Raw genomic sequence first — 21,719 nt, forward strand, 5'->3', positions numbered from 1 at the left:
AACGGATGAAAAATGTCAACATTAATTTATTTATCGTTTGACAAAAGCTAAAACAATCTCAATGAACAAAACCAACAAGCACAAATAATAAAAACAAAATAATAAACCAAGTATAAATGCTGAAAAACCAAATAAATAAAATCAAGTAAAAGTAAGAAACACAGATACACAAATACCAGCACAACAATACAGGACGAAGAAATGTGGTAGAAAAAGGAATCAAGCTCTTAACGTTGTTGTCACAAGTTAAACCACAAAATCTGCTGAAAAAATATAGTAAATGTAAGTCCGCAAGTAAATCTAAAACCAAATAAGTTTCTATATAAACTTATACAGATATACTCATATGTTTACTTACACAGCCATACTTTTTCGAAAATAATCCAATGGCTGTATTAAAGCAGACAACAAATGTAAAATGAAGTTACAAACAACAACAATAAAATAAGAAAAATATTTAACTTGTAACACCATTTACAAATCTAAACACGGTTTTCCAAACACAGCTATATTAGCAGCATGCTTTGAAAACAGTAACCCTGTTGAAATAATTATTTTTTCAAGGTTCCCTTACATTTTGTTTCATAACTTTGTTTTTGCAGCAGCGATTTTTCTGATTTTTAATAACAAACTATATAGGACAATGATAAATATTTTACAAGCTTTTTATTAATTTTGGTTTAGTACTTTGCACGTGACAGTGTTTTACACACACATATAGACCAAAATATGGAAATTCAAGTTTAAGTCAAGTTTAATTCAAGTTTCCTTAAAAAAGTAAATAACAGCAAATGGAGTTACTCAAACAAATGTTAACAATTCATTCATATATAAAAAGGAATCAGTGTAATGTGTAAATTTTGCTAAATTGTTGTTTTTCGCTTAAAATGCATTTGAGAGTAATAAAACAATGCACAAATACTTTTAAAACATTTAAATAAATTCATAAGCACGCTGTTTTCTACATTTTCTTCTTTGCACCCAGACTTACAATATTTTCGTTGCCATCCTTAACTCATTCCTGGGTAACTTGTGATGCAGCCAGCCAGCAATAGTATAACAGCTGTCAGCTTATAAATGCAAAACGACTTATGCTAAACAGAAAGCTCAACAGCATCAAAGATATACAGAATAAGGGACAATAGATGGAAAATATTAAAAAAAAAATTATGGGAGTAAAATAACAAATGTATTGTTAGTATAAATACAAAAAAACAGTTGGAAAAACTCTGAGCTGATTTTACAATATTATGGGACAATTTTTCTTTAAGATTTAAAAATATAATAAAAATTTTTCAAAAATATTTTATAGAAAAAAATTATACTAAATACTATGTAAATATTATAAACAAAACCTTTTAAAGGGAAGAACTGAAAATCTGGAACAGAATATACATATTTCATACCACAAATATTGCTAACAGAAAGCAAAAGCATGCTGCTGCATGCATAATCAGCAAAATTAATACACCATCAAGGTAGACAAACATTTTTTTTGTTATTTTTTAAGAATTTCTGCTTATAATTTGCAAAACGAAACGTTTTAAGAGGTAAGGAAATTTAACCTTTAACTTATGAGATGGTGGTAAATTTTACACACTCTCTTCATTTTTTCAAAGTTTTATCAAAAAGGCTTGCGAAATAAAGTGCCTGCATTTTTATTTCATATAACATTTTGCTTTCTTTTTTTAATTTTTTTAAATTAAAAATGTTGCTAAAAAGTAAATATTAACGAAAAAATGTTTTTTAAAGTAAAAATTTTTTGCAAGAATTATAAGGTGTAAAATTTACAATACATCTGTGACTTTGATGATAAAGCACCTTTTAAGGACAAATTACCTTTTAAGTACCTTTTAAAGACAAAGTACCTTTTAAATAAAAAGTACCTTTTAAATAAAAAGTACCTTTTAAATAAAAAGTACCTTTTAAATAAAAAGTACCTTTAAAATTAAATAAAAAGTACCTTTTGAATAAAAAGTATCTTTTTAAAGATAAAATACCTTTTAAATAAAAAGTACATTTTAAATAAAAAGTACCTTTTAAATAAAAAGTACCTTTTAAATAAAAAGGTCACGTCATAAGTTAAAGGTTAATGAAGAATACTAAGATATTATTGGAAATTTGGTCTGCTATTACTAGGGTATTCGAATTATTCGATTTTTCTCTTGTTCGAATAAAACGAATAATTCGAATAAGAGATTTTAACTTGTTCGAATAATTCGATCACACGTTTAAAATTAATCGAATTATTCGAATAATTTAATTTTTTTTAAAAAAGTAAAGAATGAAGTTTTTATGTCGGTTTTTTAATATTTTATTGTTAAAGAAAAATAAAAAATAACGTTAAAGTTAACAATTCAAGTATTGATAATGTTAAAAAAAATTCGAAAACAAAGTCAGTGAACATGGCTAATTTAAAGTCAGGCAGTGAATGATTGACGCATTTACAAATACGCTAAAAGTTTATTACCATGTTAGACAAAGATGTTCAACGATGTTCAAAATCATATATAAGACGAACTTTCCTTGCTACAAAACGTTAGTTTGCAATATTTGTGTTTATCATTCGATTTATTAAATATTTTGCAACACGGTTAATAACATCACTCATTTTAAGATCACAACCTTCATCTATTTCAATGTAATCATTATAAATGTCATCTTCAATATCACTTTCGACGACGGTTTCAAAATCACATTCTCCATCACATTCAACTCCACTTTAATCTAAGTTAAAAATTTGATTATTAATTGCAATTCTTCTAATATTTCGCCAGCTAAATAACAAATATTTTATTCCGTACCTTTTATTTTTATTGGTTCAAGTCCTACTTTAAAAATTTTGAAAGATTTGTTTTTAGAATTGCAACTTCTTGCAGTAATATTTATATATTTATAGAAGGAGCTATCGGAACACTCATCTACAGTGATCGACAGTCCCTTTGTCTTTAGTTATTTGTCGAATTTCAGAAACAATACAATTTTTGTGAGTCATTATTACTTATTTAAATTTGAAATTATGAAAAATTTTAAGCAATTTAATAAATTTAAATAAATATGAACATTTATTCGTTTTATTCGATTATTCCACATAAAATTGTTCGAATTATTCGTTAATTGAAAATGGCCATTTTTAAATTGTTCGAATAATTATTCGTAAGAAATTTTTCGATTAATCGAACGATCATTAGTCGAATGAATACCCTAGCTATTACCCATTTTTAATATCAAACTAATCTTATCAACATAGAGTATACAAAAATGTTTCATTTGCATTCAAGTCAAATTCCAACACAATGTTCAAGTGCTTGAATTATTATGACTTTGGTGCTTATTGGGGAAGACTTCAAGCACTTGAACATTTTGTTGGAATTTGACTTGACTGCAAATGTAATTATGTTTTAAACTTTAAAAATTATATATTTTTTAAACAAAAAACTTATGGCTTGATTTTTTGTTTCCTTTTTATTGGATAATGCTATTAAAATAAAGTCGAATACAACTATAATTCAATTGCTTGACTATAATATTCAAGGCTTGAATTATACTTGCAAATTCCAGTAAAAATGCTTATTGGTTAGTTTTGAATAGATGTGGAATTTTTAAATTATAAATATTAAATTATTTCCTATAAATTTATTTAAGTTTTGTATTTTTTCTTTTAAATGGGTTTAACATTTCTTGTGTTTGACTTCTTTAATTCTATTTCTAAGCAAATCAAAGAAGTATTCTATATTTATATTCAATTTTCTAAGTATCTTTCTAGGATTTAGAAAAAAAAACATGTAATAATTGTAGCAGTTGCTGTAAGGGAACACAGAGCAAGGCCTCTTCTATGAAGGCCTCTACCTGTTGATGATTAAGTTTGTCATTTTATATCTAACACTTAGAAATATTGATTTAAGACCCCGCCATGTTAAAAAGTACCTTTTGTAGATAAATATGAAGATGAAGTATCTTTAGTTCAACTTATGTTTATAATAAAGTACCTTGTGTTCATAAAGTACCTTTATTTCATAAAGTGCAATACTTCCAGTTGAAGACAAAGTACTTTTAGTTAAAGACAAAGTACCTTTGGTTGAAGATAAAATACCTTTTGTTCATAAAGTACCTTTAGTTGTAGATAAAGTACCTTTGGTTGAAGAAAAATAACTTTTAGTTGAAGATACAGTACCTTTTGTTCATAAAATAATATTTGTCTAAGATAATGTACTTTAGGTTGAAGATAAAGTACTTTTAGTTAAAGATAAAGTACTTTTAGTTAAAGATAAAGTATTTTTAGTACATTTTGTTCATAAAGTACCTTTTGTTCTTAAAGTACATTTTGTTCATAAAATACTTTTTGTTGAAGATAATGTAGCTTTGTTGTAGATAAAATCCATTTAGATGAAGATAAAGTACTTTTAGTTGAAGATAAAATACTTTTAGTTAAAGATAAAGTACATTTTGTTCACAAAGTACCTTTTGGTCATAAAATAATTTTAGTTTAATATAATGTACTTTTGCTTGAAGAAAAGGAACATTTGGTTGAAGATAAAATACTTTTAGTTGAAGATAAAGTATATTGTGTTCATAAAGTACCAATTGATCATAAAATGTACTTTTAAAGACAATGGCCCATAATCATAGTCAGAAATAAAGTATATTTTAATAGAAATAAAGTCGTCTTTACTTAAGAGTGGACTTTAGGTCTACCATAGACAAGTTAAAGTATATTTTTGACGTTAAAGTCGACTGTAAATATAAAACAAGCTGAAGCTGTTATTAACTCATTTAACAACAGCATCAGCTGTTCTTCGCCGTGAAAAAAATTGGGCAAAAAGTAAAAAAAAATTAAGTTACAAGAATTTGGGAGAGATTTTGCAATTATTGAACAGTTATCAATAAAATTAGTACCAAAATATCCTAAATATGATACTAATCTTATCTTTTCCATTTTTCCACCACAAAAAACTTTTTTTCTTTAGTTTTCACGGTTACTTTTATTGTTTACCTTTTTAGATTTTTGTTTAAATTTTTTATGTCAGCTGTTCAGCGGTGCCACTTGTCTGTATTTCCTTGTATATTGTATGAAAATATTATCTACATGTGAGGTGACACCCAGTTAAAGTCGGTTCAATTTAAAACATACTTTGACTATAGTTGGGAAATAATATAAAGTGGGTTTTTAATTTAAAGTTGTTTTTAAAAAGAACCGACTTTAGTGTTTGACTATGATTATGGGCCAATGTATATTTTAAAGATAAAGTACCTTTTAAATAAAAAGTACCTTTTAAATAAAAAGTTCCTTTTAAATAAAAAGTACCTTTTAAATAAAAAGTACCTTTTAAATAAATAGTACCTTTTAAATTAAAATTACCTTTTATATAAAAAGTACCTTTTGAATAAAAAGTACCTTTTAAATAAAAAGTACCTTTTAAATAAAAAGTACCTTTTAAATAAATAGTACCTTTTAAATAAAAATTATCTTTTAAATAAAAAGTACCTTTTGAATAAAAAGTACCTTTTAAATAAAAAGTACCTTTTAAATAAAAAGTACCTTTTAAATAAAAAGTACCTCTTAAATAAAGTACCTTTTAAATAAAAAGTACCTTTTAAATAAAAAGTACATTTTAAATAAAAAGTAACTTTTAAATAAAAAGTACCTTTTAAATAAAAAGTACATTTTAAATAAAAAGTACCTTTTAAACAAAAAGTACATTTTAAATAAAAAGTACTTTTTAAATAAAAAGTACTTTTTAAATAAAAAGTACTTTTTAAATAAAAAGTACTTTTTAAATAAAAAGTACTTTTTAAATAAAAAGTACTTTTTAAATAAAAAGTACCTTTTAAATAAAAAGTACCTTTTAAATAAAAAGTACCTTTTAAATAAAAAGTACCTTTTAAATAAAAAGTACCTTTTAAATAAAAAGTACCATTTTAAATAAAAAGTACATTTTAAATAAAAAGTACCTTTTAAACAAAAAGTACCCTTTAAATAAAAAGTACATTTTTAAAGACAAAATACTTTTTAAAGGACCTTTCAAAGACGATAAAGAATCTTTTAAAGACGATAAAGGACCTTTTAAGATAATAATTGACTGTGTAGCGTTCTTCATTGATATCCTTTGTAAAAAATTGTATTATGATTCAATATTATAGGCCTTATGTCTGCAAAATAAGGCCATCTTGAAGACCTCATTACTACTTATTCCCCTCTGGGTACTTAAGAGCTCTGAGTTTTTTTTTGGTTTCTTTATTTAAATATTTCTTTACATTTGTTTGTCTCTCATATTTGTAATAGAAAATACAGAGAAGATAGTATTATATTCAGTTGAGCCGAATCTTCAAATTCTGTACAATGAATAAGACATTTAAAAAAGGGGAGATTTTTTGGTCATTAATGGGCTATTTATAAATCGAGTTTATTAAGGATATCCATAATAGGGCTATATGTTATCTAGGGCCATCGGAAAGTTTATTTCGATCTATGGAATCGGCTTTAAAATAAATGTTTTTGAAATATTTTCCCCATAATTAGGTCAAAATTAAAAAATTTCTCAGTTCATAATTCGGAACATACATTTATAGTTTACAAGGTGACAACTTGATATTGGACACATTACAAATGAAAAGACAAACTAATATAACCATAGTGAAGGGTATATATACAATAACTATAAAAAAAAATGGTAGAGAACTTAAGATGCTTTCGTATGGAGAATATTCTTACACTCAAGTAACAACTGCATATGCAAAGTAATGCATTTGTGTATTATGTAGTATGTAGCTGCAATTGTAACTAGAGTACTATAGTTATTTCTTGTACTGCTGGTAATACATAGTGCTTAGTTATAGCAACAAGACTTCCTTCTTTCCGTTTTATTTGCAAGTTATTTATGTAAATACTATTTGTTTATTCTTAAATTAAAGCTCCTTATTATTTATTAAAAAGAACATTATAAATAAAGTTCTTAAATTTAAATTTTTTCAAATGAATTTTGCATCATCAGTATTATTTTCTTCATGAGTGAGTGAGTGAATTGTAGGACAAACTTATTATTTTACAAATGAGTACATATGATGTGTTTATCATATGATTATTAGAAATGTTTTAATAAGAGAAATTTTCAGAAATTTATGATTGCAAACTTAATTTTAATTTTCTTTCTTAATCTATGTATGTGTAAAACACTGTCTAGTCCAAAATATCAAACCGAAAATAATAATATTCATCTAAAATGTTAACAAATATCCTAAGTTGTTTGTTATTGAAAATAAAAAAAATTGGATTATTAGAAAAAAAGTTTTTAACCAAAATTTGAAGCAACTTTGAAATTAGTTTTTTTTAATATTTAAATTACTGCTTAGTTTGTTCTAGTAATGGTTAAATAAGTATAAAATTGTTGTATTTTTTACACTGCTTAAAAACTTCAAATTCACAATTTCACAAAGTCCTTGGCTTGCTACACTTTGGGAATTTTCTGGGAAAATTCTAAAAACTTAATTAATTTTCATTTATTACTAACAAATAGAATATTGTACCATCTCTTTTAATTTGAAATCTATTAAATTTTTTAACATCATTTAGAATGTCTTTAAAAGCTATTTAATTTAGCAATTGTTTGAAAACAACTGTTTTTAATCTATTAAAAATTTATTAGATTTCTTAGTAACAAAACAGTTTAACCTGCTTAATAAATGAATAAATAATTGCCTTTAAAAACAAATTTAACCTACTTAAGACTTTGATATGAACATTATTTAAATATGTATAAATAATAAAAATAAAATCCTTGTTTTTCTTTTCACCACTTTGACAATGATAAATGTTATTCAAGTCATTAAAATTCGATTTACATAAGTTTTTAGTTTTAGAAACCAACTTTTTCGTCTAAGAAATCCCCAAAAATTATTTATAGAACATTAGAAAGCTACAAGTTATAAGGAAATTGTAATAAATTTAAAATGAAAAAATATTTAAAGATGATTTAAGAGAAATTCGAAACAAAAGGATTTTTAGTAATGATTGTTGTGTGGAAAATTTCAATACATATTAAAGTTTGTCATTTCGTATTTATTTATTGCAAAAATTCATCTGAGTTCTCACAAAATACGTATGTAAATAATTGATTTTTATAAAATTCTAAGCAGTTTTAGCTAAGTCCATCGTTGAGTTAGTGTAAATCAGGTTCACAGCTCAAACTCATAACCGAAATTATTGAGATTTTTGTAAAATGTTAATTGATGTCTTAAGTAGTTTGCTATTGAAAATTAGCTTAATCGGTTCAGTGTAAAAGAAATTATAGACCAAAATGTGAGACTCTCACATTACAAAAATTAATGCTTTTAATGAAAACAATTTTCAACTTTGTTGTAGATGTGGTCAGCTTGTTGTTGTAATGCGTGTTACTTATAAATATTACAACAACAACATGTTGTAGTAATTTAGGTTGTTGTTGTTTTTTAAACTGCCTAAAGGTAAACAACAATAACACATGCATGAGTCTGTAAGTGTGAATCAGGTTCGATATTAATAGAGTGTAATTCTAGCTCTAAATGTAGAGTATTTAAGATCCTGCACAACTGAATATAGCTAACTAACTAGTATCCTAGTCATATTTATGTTTAAAATATGCACATAATCTTCTACATAAATCTTTATTTAAATTTATGTATTTGTTATTTTTGTTAAAGGCAAATTATATCTTTGGCAAAAGATTTTAATGTTATTTTTTCCCATTGTTATCTAAGGATATTCTAAACATTCATACAAACCCTTATACTCACATGATATTTTCCTTAAATGAACTAAATTCAAATTCTCACAATAATTAATGTTTCTTTTGCAGTTTTAAGAAAAACAAACAAGTCGAAAACTTTGCTGTTTTCTTGGCATGTTGTTATTATTCCCTAGTTAGTACGTGTGAGTGAGTTGTGAAAATAAAAAAAACTTTTTTTGAATGTAACAGATTTTTGCTACAAACGATGTGTTTATGACATAATTATTTAAAACTTTTTTGCTAAAGTTAATTTATGGCAATACATAATGATAAAATAATCTAGAGTGTTCGTTTTCTTTCTATAAAAAAATTAGCAAAATAAAGGAAAAGTTAGAATTGTTTGAAAATTAATAATCATCTCTTTCATATTAACATTTACATTAGAGTGTCCCTTATAAGCCTGAACTTTTAAAATCACGAAAAACACAGTCATTTTGACCCCAAGTGCTCTTAAGGGTTAATTTTAATTGTGCAGTTATTGTAAATACTAGATATAACATGAAATATTTTTCTTAAGTTTCATCAAAATCGGCCCAAAAATATATAATATTTCGCTATCTTTCAATTATAAATTCCAAATATTGAAAAATTTGACCTTTGACATTCACGATTTAAACCCTTAACCCTCTAATGCTTAAGCATGCCTCAAGGCACTCATCGCAAAATGCCAATAAATGCAAATATAACTGATATTTCATTTCAAAAACTTTGAAAGCTTTTTAAAATAATTTAAGTGCGTTTTTAAGCAACAAATATAACTGATTTTGCAATGCAAAATCAGTTATATTTGCATTTATTGGCATTTTTGCGATGAGTGCCTTGGGTATGCTTGGGCATTAGAGGGTTAAATCGTAACGTTAACCCTAACGTTTTCCGATTTTAGGAAAACTTTCAGACTATATTTAAAATTACCTGGACTATAATTATCTAAACAGATTTTACTTAAAACAAGTAAGAAAGTATGGTCGGTCAAACCCGACCATATAATACCCTACACTAAGTAAAAGAGCAAAAACATTTTTCTTTTAAAATTTCAATAATTTATATTTTTGAGTGATTTTCGGAAGTGGGCCTTATATGGGAGCTATGACCAATTATGGACCGATCACCATGAAATTGGGTTGTGTGATTTATGTCTATATGAAAGTTATTTATGTTGAATTTTGTGTGTATACCAACATTTTTAAGCGATCTATGCACGTTAAAGTGATTTCCGGAAGCGGGTCTATATGGGAGCTATGACTAATTATGGACCGATCGTAACAAAATTTGGTGACATGAATTTTGTATATATAAAACTTATTTGGAGCGGAATTTGTGGAGAGACATATATAAATTAAACATTTATGACCGATAAAGTCCAATTTCGGAAGGACATTTGTATGGGGGCTAGGTGAAATAATCGACCGATTTCAGCCAGTTTCAATAGGCTTAGTCCTTGGGGCGAAAAAATAATATGTACCAAATTTGGTCGAAATATCTTTATATGGACAGCCAGCCAGACAACCAGACGGACGGACATCGTTGAATCGACTCAGAAAGTGATTCTAAGTCGATTGGTATACTTTAATGTGGGCGTTACAAACATCTGCACAAACGCATTATATTCCCCACCATGGTGGTGTAGGGTATAATTAATAACAGTAAGGAAATTGGGGTCCTTCGGCAAAATATGGACAAAAAATCGCAAAATCACAAATATCGCAGATACGGAAAAAATATAAAAAATATTGACATATTTTTTTCACATTTTTATTCCCTATTATGTTGTCAATAAATCCCCATGTGATGATCAAAAAATTCTAAAATTTGTTTAACAAAATTTTTAAAAATTTGAAAATGGAATTTTTAAACTGCCGTTAAAAAAAATATTTTTTTTGGTTATACCTGCGAATAGGCTAACGATTTCCTACTAAGACAAAAACTCATATACAAGTAATTATGGATATATTTTAAGTAAAAATAAGCTTTTATTTTAATATTTCTCAAAATATGTTAATTTTGTTCCTACATTTCTTGTTAGTGGCCTGAGGCACATTAATGGCCTGGTGAATCTTTAATAACTTTAAAATTTTTTTAACAATTTTTGTGTTTTATATCTTATTAGAACGACAATTACGTATACATTTCGATTCTTTTAAATTAAATGGCAAAAGTAATTATTTAATGGCAAATTTTTGACAAAAACTGAAAATGTACCTCAAAACTTTGAGCGTCAAGCGGCACGGGTTGCTCTTCTTAGAACAAGCTAAAAAAATGTTGGTAGTATTTTAGGTCATTGCGAAAGTATTCAGCGGGTACCGTTTCAAGATTTCAAACATTTAATTCTAAGGGACACTCTAATGTACATGGAATATATTTGAAAGTTTTCAATACGTTATAAATCTGTATTAGATTTGAATCAATAAAACGTTAAATGTATTTTTATTATGAAGTAATTCTGAATTTCATAAACAAGTACTAATGTGAGAAATTATATGACAGCCATTACTAAACTACTTCTATGTAATGCAGGTGGTATGAAGTGGTCATTGAAAAATAAGCTGTTCAGTAGTAGCAAGTCATTAGCTGGGCTGTAGCATTACGCTACATTTGAAACAATATTTTCATCCTTTAAATATTGCAAGGATTAAAATCCACCAAAATTATTTATTTTCTATATTATTTTGTTAATATTTTATGTACAATGCTTGACCCAGTTTAAAGTAAATAAAAAAAACACAAGTTTTTTTATTACATTTCCTATGTTGTTCTTTAGGTTTGAAATTAATTAATTAAATTTATTTTTAAATACAAAAAAAAAACAGAATTTTTAATTGCTTTAGACACATTTCGGATGGTTGACAATAGTTTTCTGTTTTCATTTCAACCTGTCTCTACATTACCACATTTCCAGTTTGATGATGGCCATTGAATTTTCTTCAGAAAAAAACGAACTCTTAACGTATTCCATAAACTTTAACAAAGAAAATTTATTAACTAGGTCAAAAGCCACTAAAGTTTCATTTATCATTTTCTGAAGGAAAATTCTGAAAAAAAAGAAAAAAAAACCAAACCTCAACACTCACATACAAATAAAAAAAAAAATAAAACTGCACCAGAATAAAAGTATAAAAGCATGAAGCAGGAAACCATTGGCTTTAGCACCCGTAAATCATCAAATGTAAAACAGTTACAAATTCTAGGATTGAAGTACTACAACAAGCGAGTGAAGGAAAATATCCCAAGAAAATCTTATATTTTTCACATGAAATAAATGAAAGAATAAAGGGAAATGGAAGAAAATCATATAAAGAAATGAAAAAAAAAAACAGTACTCTAGATAAAATGTCAGTGAAGAAACACAAGACGAATGACAATAAACTGCAAGCAATTTATTTGATGTGAAACTCAAGCTACTACAAACACCCACTATATACAACCAGGCAGTTTTAAAGGTAAACAATTGTCTACTTTACTCTAGATATACACATATGTATCAACTATGAATGGCTTTAAAGACCAACTTTCTAGGTTCGTAAGTTCATTGGCTACTCATGCATTACCTTCGTTATCTACATCTACATTAAAAGATGTTTCACTATTAAATAATTATGCAGAGGTCATTGAAAGATTTCTGCTGTTAAAAGCGCTGTAAGTAGGTTGCTTGGTAACCAATAACGATATTTGTGGTATATAACAAGTCGGTTTCAAAAGCTACTAGGTTGTTATATATAACCACATATACAAACCCTCACCACTCTACTCATCACTTAAATGAATTTGCTGCAACCGGAACTTTAAAATAATTAATTCTTTATTGTTGACATTCGCTGTGTTGCTCATGATTGATGTGCAAGCATTGTTGCATTTTAAACAGCTTTCAAGCTAACGAAAGTAAACGGGAGAGCCACAACTGCAGAGACAGAGTTTCTTAAACTTATTAAAAAGCAAAATTATTGAGCCACAATAATATGGGAATAATATTTTATTTCTATTTATTGGAGGCAGCTGAAGTTTACTCACATATCTACGCTTTGATGCAGTTTTTGTTTCCAGCCGGGGTATGCTTAGTCTGTCCAGGTTCTTCAAAGGTCTGCTTCCTTTGGAATCTTTACCACAGAATCTTTACCAAAGATCGCCCAGGCCAGCCAAAAATGTTTGAAGACCAAGAAGATTGTTGTCAAATTCAGCAAGAACTTGCAAAATCATTATAAGCTACTCAATGTGTAATTTCAAATCGTTTGCAAGCAGCAGGATTTATGCAAAAGCAGGGATATCCACACGGATTGAATCTGAGATCTTGAGAGACGATTGTGTATGTCTGAAATACTGCTTGAACGCTATAAAAGAATCATTATAGCACCGAATCATTACCTGCGATGAAAAATGCATCCAATACGATAACCCAAAACGTATGTAAAGCCCGGCCGAATCGACACCAAAGTAAAATATAAATGGAGCTAAGGTAATTCTATGTATTAGGTTTGACCAAAAGGGTCCTATCTACTATGAGCAACTAAAATCTGGTCAGACTAATTTTTCGTTTGAAGCGAACAATAACCGATAAGCGAGCAGAATATGCGGCTAGACATAAAACCGTAATAATCCATAATGACATCGCTCGGACACATGTTGCAATACCTGTTGAAAAGTATTTAGATGAAGTGGTTAGGAAGTTTTTCCTCATCCGCTTTATAGTCCAGACCGTGCCCGTCCGACTACTATTTGTTTTGTTCGATTCAGAATGCTCTCTCTGGGATACGCTTCACTTTGGAACAGAGTATCCGATATTCGCTTGATTTGCTCTTAGCCTCAAATGATGAGCAGTTCGGCTTGGAATACATATATTGCCAGAAAGTTGGGAAAAGGTTACAGCTTCTTACTATTTTCAATAGAGCTTGTCCATTTATCATAGGAATGAAGTGTGCTAAGTTTCATGGTACTATCTGCAATATCTTCAAAGCAAATAGCTTAATATATTTGAAATATTTTGGAGATGTAAGACAATCTTGGTCCATAACTCTGGTTCTACTTGTCCAATTTTCCCATTTTCCATACCGAAATTTTCTGATCAACAAAAAATATGTGATGCAAATGGTATACCTCTACGTTCTTCCCTCTAGATCCTATAGTGCCTTCAATAGACAGATGGATGGACATTTCAAAATGACAAAATGTATAAAAATTAAAAGAAAAAAATTAAAATTTATTTTTAAAACAATAATATTTTTAATGAGTTTCTTATTTCTAGGAACTTTTCAATTAGTTTATGCTTACATGGGTAATAAGTATTGAAATGTTTGGCGCACATACAAAATAAACCGTAGCGGATCTCACTATTAAGTGCGAATGGTCTTGGATCATTGCAAATGCAAAATTTTACAGTAATCCAATAACAAAATACACATAAAAACATAAGAACATAAGAACCATTCGCTCTTAATAGTGAGCTCCGCTAATATATTTTTAAGTAGTAAATGACAATTTCATGTTTCCTTTAGGAGGAGTTCTGATACTAACTCATGCACACACTTACTGCAAATAAAATCATATTTTTAGCACCTGAAATTAAAAATCTACCTGCTTGAGTTACTCTCTTTATACCCTACACCATATTGGGGTAGGTACTTTACTTTCTTACTTGTTATTTTTAACAAACATTCCTGCATTGTCTGATTATTTTAAGTAACAATCGTAATATAGAGAGGACCTAACTCTTGTTTTTTGTAAGATTTTTGTAAGATTATCGTTTATTTCGATAAATGGTCCGCTCATTTACCATATTTAGCCAAAAAAAAATCATGGGTTAGGGCCATTCTATATTAAGATAACAAAATGCACCTTACTACCAATCCAGACAGTTTGGTAGTAAGGTGCAATGCACATAGGGGCAGCTATATGGTGACTTGTGGCGATAAATGAAAACTGAAAAATGCGTTTTACAAAACAAATGATATGTCATTGGAAAGAGGACACTTTTCTACATATAGTTTGTTCAGAACATTTTTTTTCAAAGCTTTAGTTTAAGAGTAGCAAACGTAATAAAAAAATGCTACGTTTAATATCTATTAAAAATGGAATATTAAGGTGTATATTTCATTATTAAAATATCTTATTATTTATTGAATAAAATAGTTTTTTTGTATTAATAATATTGATATATGTTGTTGGGAACTGATTTGTGATCTTTTTTTAAAGAAATTATGAATGCACGTACTTTAATTTTGGCAAATTCCGAACAAACAATTATTATAATTTTTTTTACATGAAAAAGTTTTTTGAAAGTAAAAAAGTTGCATAAATGCCCAAAAATGCCCATAACTATTTTATGTTGATTAAAGATGGGAATTTATAGAATTACAATCTCTATTAACATTTTGCGGATTTTTGCGGTTTTCGATTTTATTAAATTTTTAAGATTTTAGGTCTTTATTCAAAAACGTTTATCAAAAGTCTTAAGTACAAATTTTGTATGAAAATTTATTATAAATCTTTGATAAATAGTTGTATATAATATATAGCAATACATTTTTTATTAGCAAATAAGATTTTGAAAATTTTTAAACTTGCGTTAGTTTAACTTTTAAACTAAAGCTAAAAACAGTTACAAAATTTTATAACGGCAAAATTTGAAAAACGTAACTTTCTTCTCATAAATTCAGATTCTGCATCCACAGGAGGCATCGGAATTTTTCGTGCCAACCTGCGATACATCAATTTCAGGTGAAAGCGATATAGACGATTATATTAATTGTAGTATTTTATGTATGTATTTTTAATTTTTTATATTACTTTTTATTCTTAAAATCACATATAATTAGTGTTTATAAACCGGATAACCGTAAAACCGAATTTTCTTCAAAATCTCGGTTTTTTGCGAACCGCTTAATTTAAAATGTTGATTTTCGGTTAACCGGTTTATATCACTCGGTTAACCGGTTTTAAAAATTTGGGACTAAAATAAATAAATCTCATGTTTTGGTGCATTTTTTATATTAATTTTTATTTTATTAATCATTTCGTTAGCTTAGTGAACAAAGTTCCTTTTCAGAAATAAACAGTCTAAAATCCATGATTTGAAATATTTTTGAAACCTGATAATGGAGTTTTATTAATTATTTGGTAAGATTTATAATGACAAATAATCACAGTTAAGAAGAAGTGCGTTTGCATCTTATACGTTCTATTTTGGGACTTGGAACATTTTCTCTTTAATATCAGAAAGTCGAGGTGATAATAAATTTTTAAAATTATTAAATATTTAATTAAAAAAATTGTGATTTACATATTTTGCTTGAAATTTAATGAAGAAATCAATAATTAAAACAAGTATTATATATTTAGTAACATATTTATACTCAATTCCATTTGAATGAGATAATAATTTTGAAATTTTTAAAAAATAAAATGGACTTAGCACTTTTGCATATTTATAGTTATATAATATTAACATTCCCGACTACTAAAAACCAAAAACTGTAAAGCTTCGTATACTTTATAACACATTTAACCGGTTTTTTCGAAGTTGGTTAACCGAAAAATCGGTTTTCTAAAAAAGGACCATTTTCGGTTAACCGACAAACCGGATTTTTAAAAAGTCGGTTTTTTATAAACACTACATATAATGTAATTTAAATGACTGATAAAATAATTAGAAAAATTTAAAAAAAATTCCATTTTTTTTATTTCAGTATTTTTCACTTTATTTTGTTCGGTGGGTTATAATATTTTTCCATATTTAAAATATAGAGAAAATTACCTTTTCAATAATACCAATAACTTACATCAAAACCCAGTGGTTGATTTATCGCCCCTTTTAATATATCTTTGCCCCTATGTGCAATGTTGACAGTTTGCAAAATATTTAAATCAAAAGTAATACAAATTTCTATTAAAGGATCCCTCTTACTAGATTCGACGAGGCATCTTTATCTGTTCATGAGTTCCAACTGTAAGCGTATTCATATCAAAATTGCCTGTATTCCCAAAAAAAATTTTAAGATTTCCTTTTAACAGGCACTACTAGCAGGTAAATGTTGTTTGCACGAAAATATCATTTCCCTAACACATCTCTCAAGTAATTCTTTTCAAGTTTTCACTTAATACAATGAGTTTCAGGGTTCAGTTTGTGTTTTTTCTATCAACAGCTACAACAAATTACTGCGGCATTTGAAAAAATATTGCATTTATTCGCGCTTTTGTAAAAAGAAACAACTAACCAGAAAAATAGCTACTTACAGCCATACCTAAATAAGAGCGTTGTTTATTTTTGATAAATACTCATACCCATTTAACTTTTGTGGCGCATACCTGTATACCGTGTTGTGCTGTTGGAAACACACTGCAGGTAGTGTAGTTGGCTGCAAAAGCTGCCGTTTTTATTTAGGTAGTGCTGTTAGGTTTCTCCTTTCAACAATACCACAAAAGAAACATATGAAGAAGCATGTAAACATCAGCTGGAAACATAGATGACAGCTAGATAGGTAGCTGAGACCTAAAAGCCTGTTGTCATAAGAATGTTTGTTTTTGTATCACCCATATGTGTTGAAAGAGAGCAATTTTATTTTATTGGTTTGATTATCTCTTCTTCCCTTCTATGTATTTATTCTATGCTCTCTTTTGTGGTGGTTTACTTGTTCAGAGTTCAACATCGATTCCACAGTTGATTGTGAGATCTTGAAAATTCAGCACGTGTGTGTATTTTGTTAAAAAAGTAAATAATTTACAACAATTCATAAAAATATCCATCACTTAATTTAGTGAAATTAAGAAATGTAAGTGTTAAATTATTGTGTGTAAAAAGTAAAAACAAACGAAAATATTGTTTATGTACAAATATATTGTTAAGCCTAAAATAATCAATAAAAGATACAAATTAGTTCATAAAAAAGTCAAGCTAATTATTTTAATTAAAGCAAATAAAAATTGTGTGTATAAATAAAACGTTTATGTTTCTTTTGTTTTGCTATTTTTTTGTTTTTGTTAAACATACAAATAAATAAACAAACAAATAATATGTGTATCTACAGTGGTGAAATTTATAAAAACCGGCTGCCATTGCATCAAATACACACACTCACTATAAATACTGCAATGTGAATAACAGAGTCATAAATTACAGTAAAATTCTCTACTCAACATGCTGGAGAATAGAGAGAACAAGCATTGTTGGAGAGTGATTAAATTTTTCATTGATTTTGTTTTGCTTTCGTAAACATATGTATGTATTTTGTCCAGGGTAGGTAAAATTCGTGCTCTCGAATGCAATTCTATTTTTTTTTTTGGTTTTACGAATTTAGAAATAAAATTCGCGAAAAGAAATTTTATGTGAATTCTTCGAAATAAAAAACTACTTTATAAAATTTGTTTGCTGGCGAATGCAAAACGATCATGTGCATGAATATGTCCAGACTTTTGTGAAAAGTCTAAAAAAGTTTTACAAAAACAAAATGTCATTTACACACACATGAATCATAAGATGTAATAAAACGCCGGCAAAATTCCCAGAACTAATTAAAGGAAAACCATCATTTAAAAACTGCCGCAATGCACATTTCTTTGCTTTTCATAAGATATCATAAATTTAGGTAAAATTGTTTAAAAACCAGTTATAAAACATAAAAATATTGGGTTTTAACGAATCATCATAAACAAATGCTTACAAGCCAGGGATCGGCAATGAATCACTTGTTTGCTATTCATAGGCACTTATGAAAGTATAAGTGAGTAGACATCGTTGAAATTAAACTACCCAGCAGTTCTGACAGTACGGGGTCAATTGACTCTTTTTGATTATAATGAGACTGTCTGATAGCTGATCGAAAGTAGTCAACGCTTCTGGTGGGTAAAATAAAGTGCAATACAAAAAGTTTGAAGTGACTTCACTATAGGTTACTAAGAGACACTAAAGTGACTATTGACTTCATAAAAACAACTAAGATAGCTATATTCGGCTGTGCCGAATCTTATATACCCTTCACCAAATTATACACAGAGAAAACTGATTCGTGTTAGCAACCGAATTTGTTGCCACTCGAATGATTCGGTTGCATACATAGAATTTTACGGTTCTATCAACAGAAAGTCAGTTGATAAATAAGAATTTCGTTAGAAGCAACCACACTTTCGTTATCCCTTCCAAAATTTTGTAGTCAGAACTGTAAAATTCGGTCATTAAGGTAGAATCATTCGATTGGCAACAAATTCGGTTGCTATTACGAATCTGTTTTCTATGTGTACTTAAAAATATTTTTTTTAAACAAAATTAAAATTTTTTTTTAATTTTATTTTAAAAAAAGTTTTTTCCAAATTATTTTTATTAAATTTTTTTATAATTTTAAAATTTTTCTTTTTTTTTGGAAAAAGAATTTATGACAAAAAAAATTTTATGAAAAAAAAATTGTTAAAAAATATTTTTCCCGATTTTGGTCCAACTTATTACAGCCTAGTATACATACATCGTTGCAATGGACTTTGAAATATCTATCATTAGATATCCATATATATGTATAAAAACATGTAAGAAAGTATAGTCGGTCAAGGCCGACCATATAATACCCTACACTAAGTAAAAGAGCAAAAACATTTTTCTTTTAAAATTTCAATAATATATATTTTTGAGTGATTTTCGGTAATATGGGAGCTATGACCAATTATGTACCGATTACCATGAAATTAGGTCGTCTGATTTATATCTATATTAAAGGTAACTATGTTGAATTTTGTGTGTATACCAATATTTTTAAGCGATTTATGCCCGTTAGAGTGATTTTCGGAAGCGGGTCTATATGGGAGCTATGACTAATTATGGACCGATCGTAACAAAATTTGGTCACATGAATTTTGTATATATAAAACTTATTTGGAGCGGAATTTGTGGATATACATATATAAATTAAACATTTATGACCGATAAAGTCCAATTTCGGAAGGACATTTGTATGGGGGCTAGGTGAAATAATGGACCGATTTCCAGTTTCAATAGGCTTGGTCCTTGGGCCGAAAAAGTAATATGTACCAAATTTGATCGAAATATCTTCAAAATTGCGACCTGTACTCTGCGCACAAGGTTTACATGGACATCCAGCCAGCCAGCCGACCAGACGGACGGACGGACGGACGGACGGACATCGCTTAATCGACTCAGAAAGTGATTCTAAGTCGATTTTTATACTTTAAGGTTGGTGTTAGACTAATATTTTTGGGCGTTACAAACATCTGCACAAACGCATAATACCCTCCCCACTATGGTGGTGTGGGGTATAAAGAGTAACGTTACTGACTGACTGATTCATCATCGCACAGCCCAAACGACTGCAGCTAGAATCATGAAATCGTTGGTTCCTCCCTCCTCACAACAATCCAATAAGACGGGATTTTTGGAAATTCGAACGTTTAGGGGGTATTAAAGGGTAAAAACGGGTAAATTAGGTAACCTTATATCTTCAAAACTAATAACGATACAAACAAACTTAAGATTGCATGTTACTCCATTTAAAAAATAAGCTGACAGATGTTTTTTTAGGGGAGAAAACGGGTAAAAATTGTATATTGGTACTTTTTTGGCACCCTATGTATCATTTAAACCAATAAACATAGAAACAAAATTTAAATCGTATTCTTTACTTATCAAAAAATAAAAATATAAGTTTGGTACTTTTTGGAAATTCGAACCCTTAAGGGATAAAAATTATGTTTATTTTTGGTACTTTATCATAAAATAAGTTTTTCTATAATTTGACATAGACATACGAATATTTTATTATAAGCTCCCATCACGATACAGAAATTTATTTGAATAAAATTTTACCAACGCAATGGGGATAAAAAAGGTACCAAAAATGGGATAAAATCGGGAAAATACATTTTATTTGTAATTATTAAGCCAATTTTGAGAATTGTTTAACATCGGTTCCTGGATTCATACAAAAACAAGTAAGAAAGTATGGTCGGTCAAGCCTGATCATATAATACCCTAAACTAAGTAAAAGAGCAAACAAAATTTTTCTTTTAAAATTTCAATAATTTATATTTTTGAGTGATTTTCGGAAGTGGGGTTATATGGGGGCTATGACCAATTATGGACCGATCACCATGAAATTAGGTCGTGTGATTTATGTGTATATTAAAGTTAACTACGTTGAATTTTGTGTGTTTACCAACATTTTTAAGCGATTTATGCACGTTAAAGTGATTTTCGGAAGCGGGTCTATATGGGAGCTATGACTAATTATGGACCGATCGTAACAAAATTTGGTGACATGAATTTTGTATATATAAAACTTATTTGGAGAGAAATTTGTGTAGATACATAGATAAATTAGATATTTATGACCGATAAAGTCCAATTTCGAGGGAACTTTGTATGGGGGCTAGGTGAAATAATGGACCGATTTCAGCCAGTTTCAATAGGCTTGGTCCTTGGGCCGAAAAAGTAATATGTACCAAATTTTATCGAAATATCTTCAAAATTGCGACCTGTACTCTGCGCATAAGGTTTACATGGCCAGCCAGCCAGCCAGCCAACCAGACGGACGGACGAACATCGTTTAATCGACTCAGAAAGTGATTATAAGTCGATCGGTATACTTTAAGGTGGGTGTTAGACTAATATTTTTGGGCGTTACAAACATCTGCACAAACGCATAATACCCTCCCCACTATGGTGGTGTAGGGTATAATTAACTAACAGGTGGTTTTTTTGGAACTCGATTGCCAAAGTTTATATTGGGCCAAATTCGGGTACACAGTTTGGTACATTTTTTAAAACATATTTTTTCTTGGGCACATTAACATAGATTTTAAACGTTTGAGACATGTCTGTAGCATAAACAATTTTGGCAAAATGGAATATTTTTAAATTTCGAACTTGAGGGGGTGTTCAAGGAAGAAAAGGGAAATTGGTACTTTTCTCCAAATGTACTTTTTTAATATTTTAAATTATTTCACTTATCGACATTAAAGTTAGCTGATATG

Source organism: Calliphora vicina, chromosome 5, assembly GCF_958450345.1.
Source record: "Calliphora vicina chromosome 5, idCalVici1.1, whole genome shotgun sequence".
Taxonomy (NCBI): Eukaryota; Metazoa; Arthropoda; class Insecta; order Diptera; family Calliphoridae; genus Calliphora; species Calliphora vicina.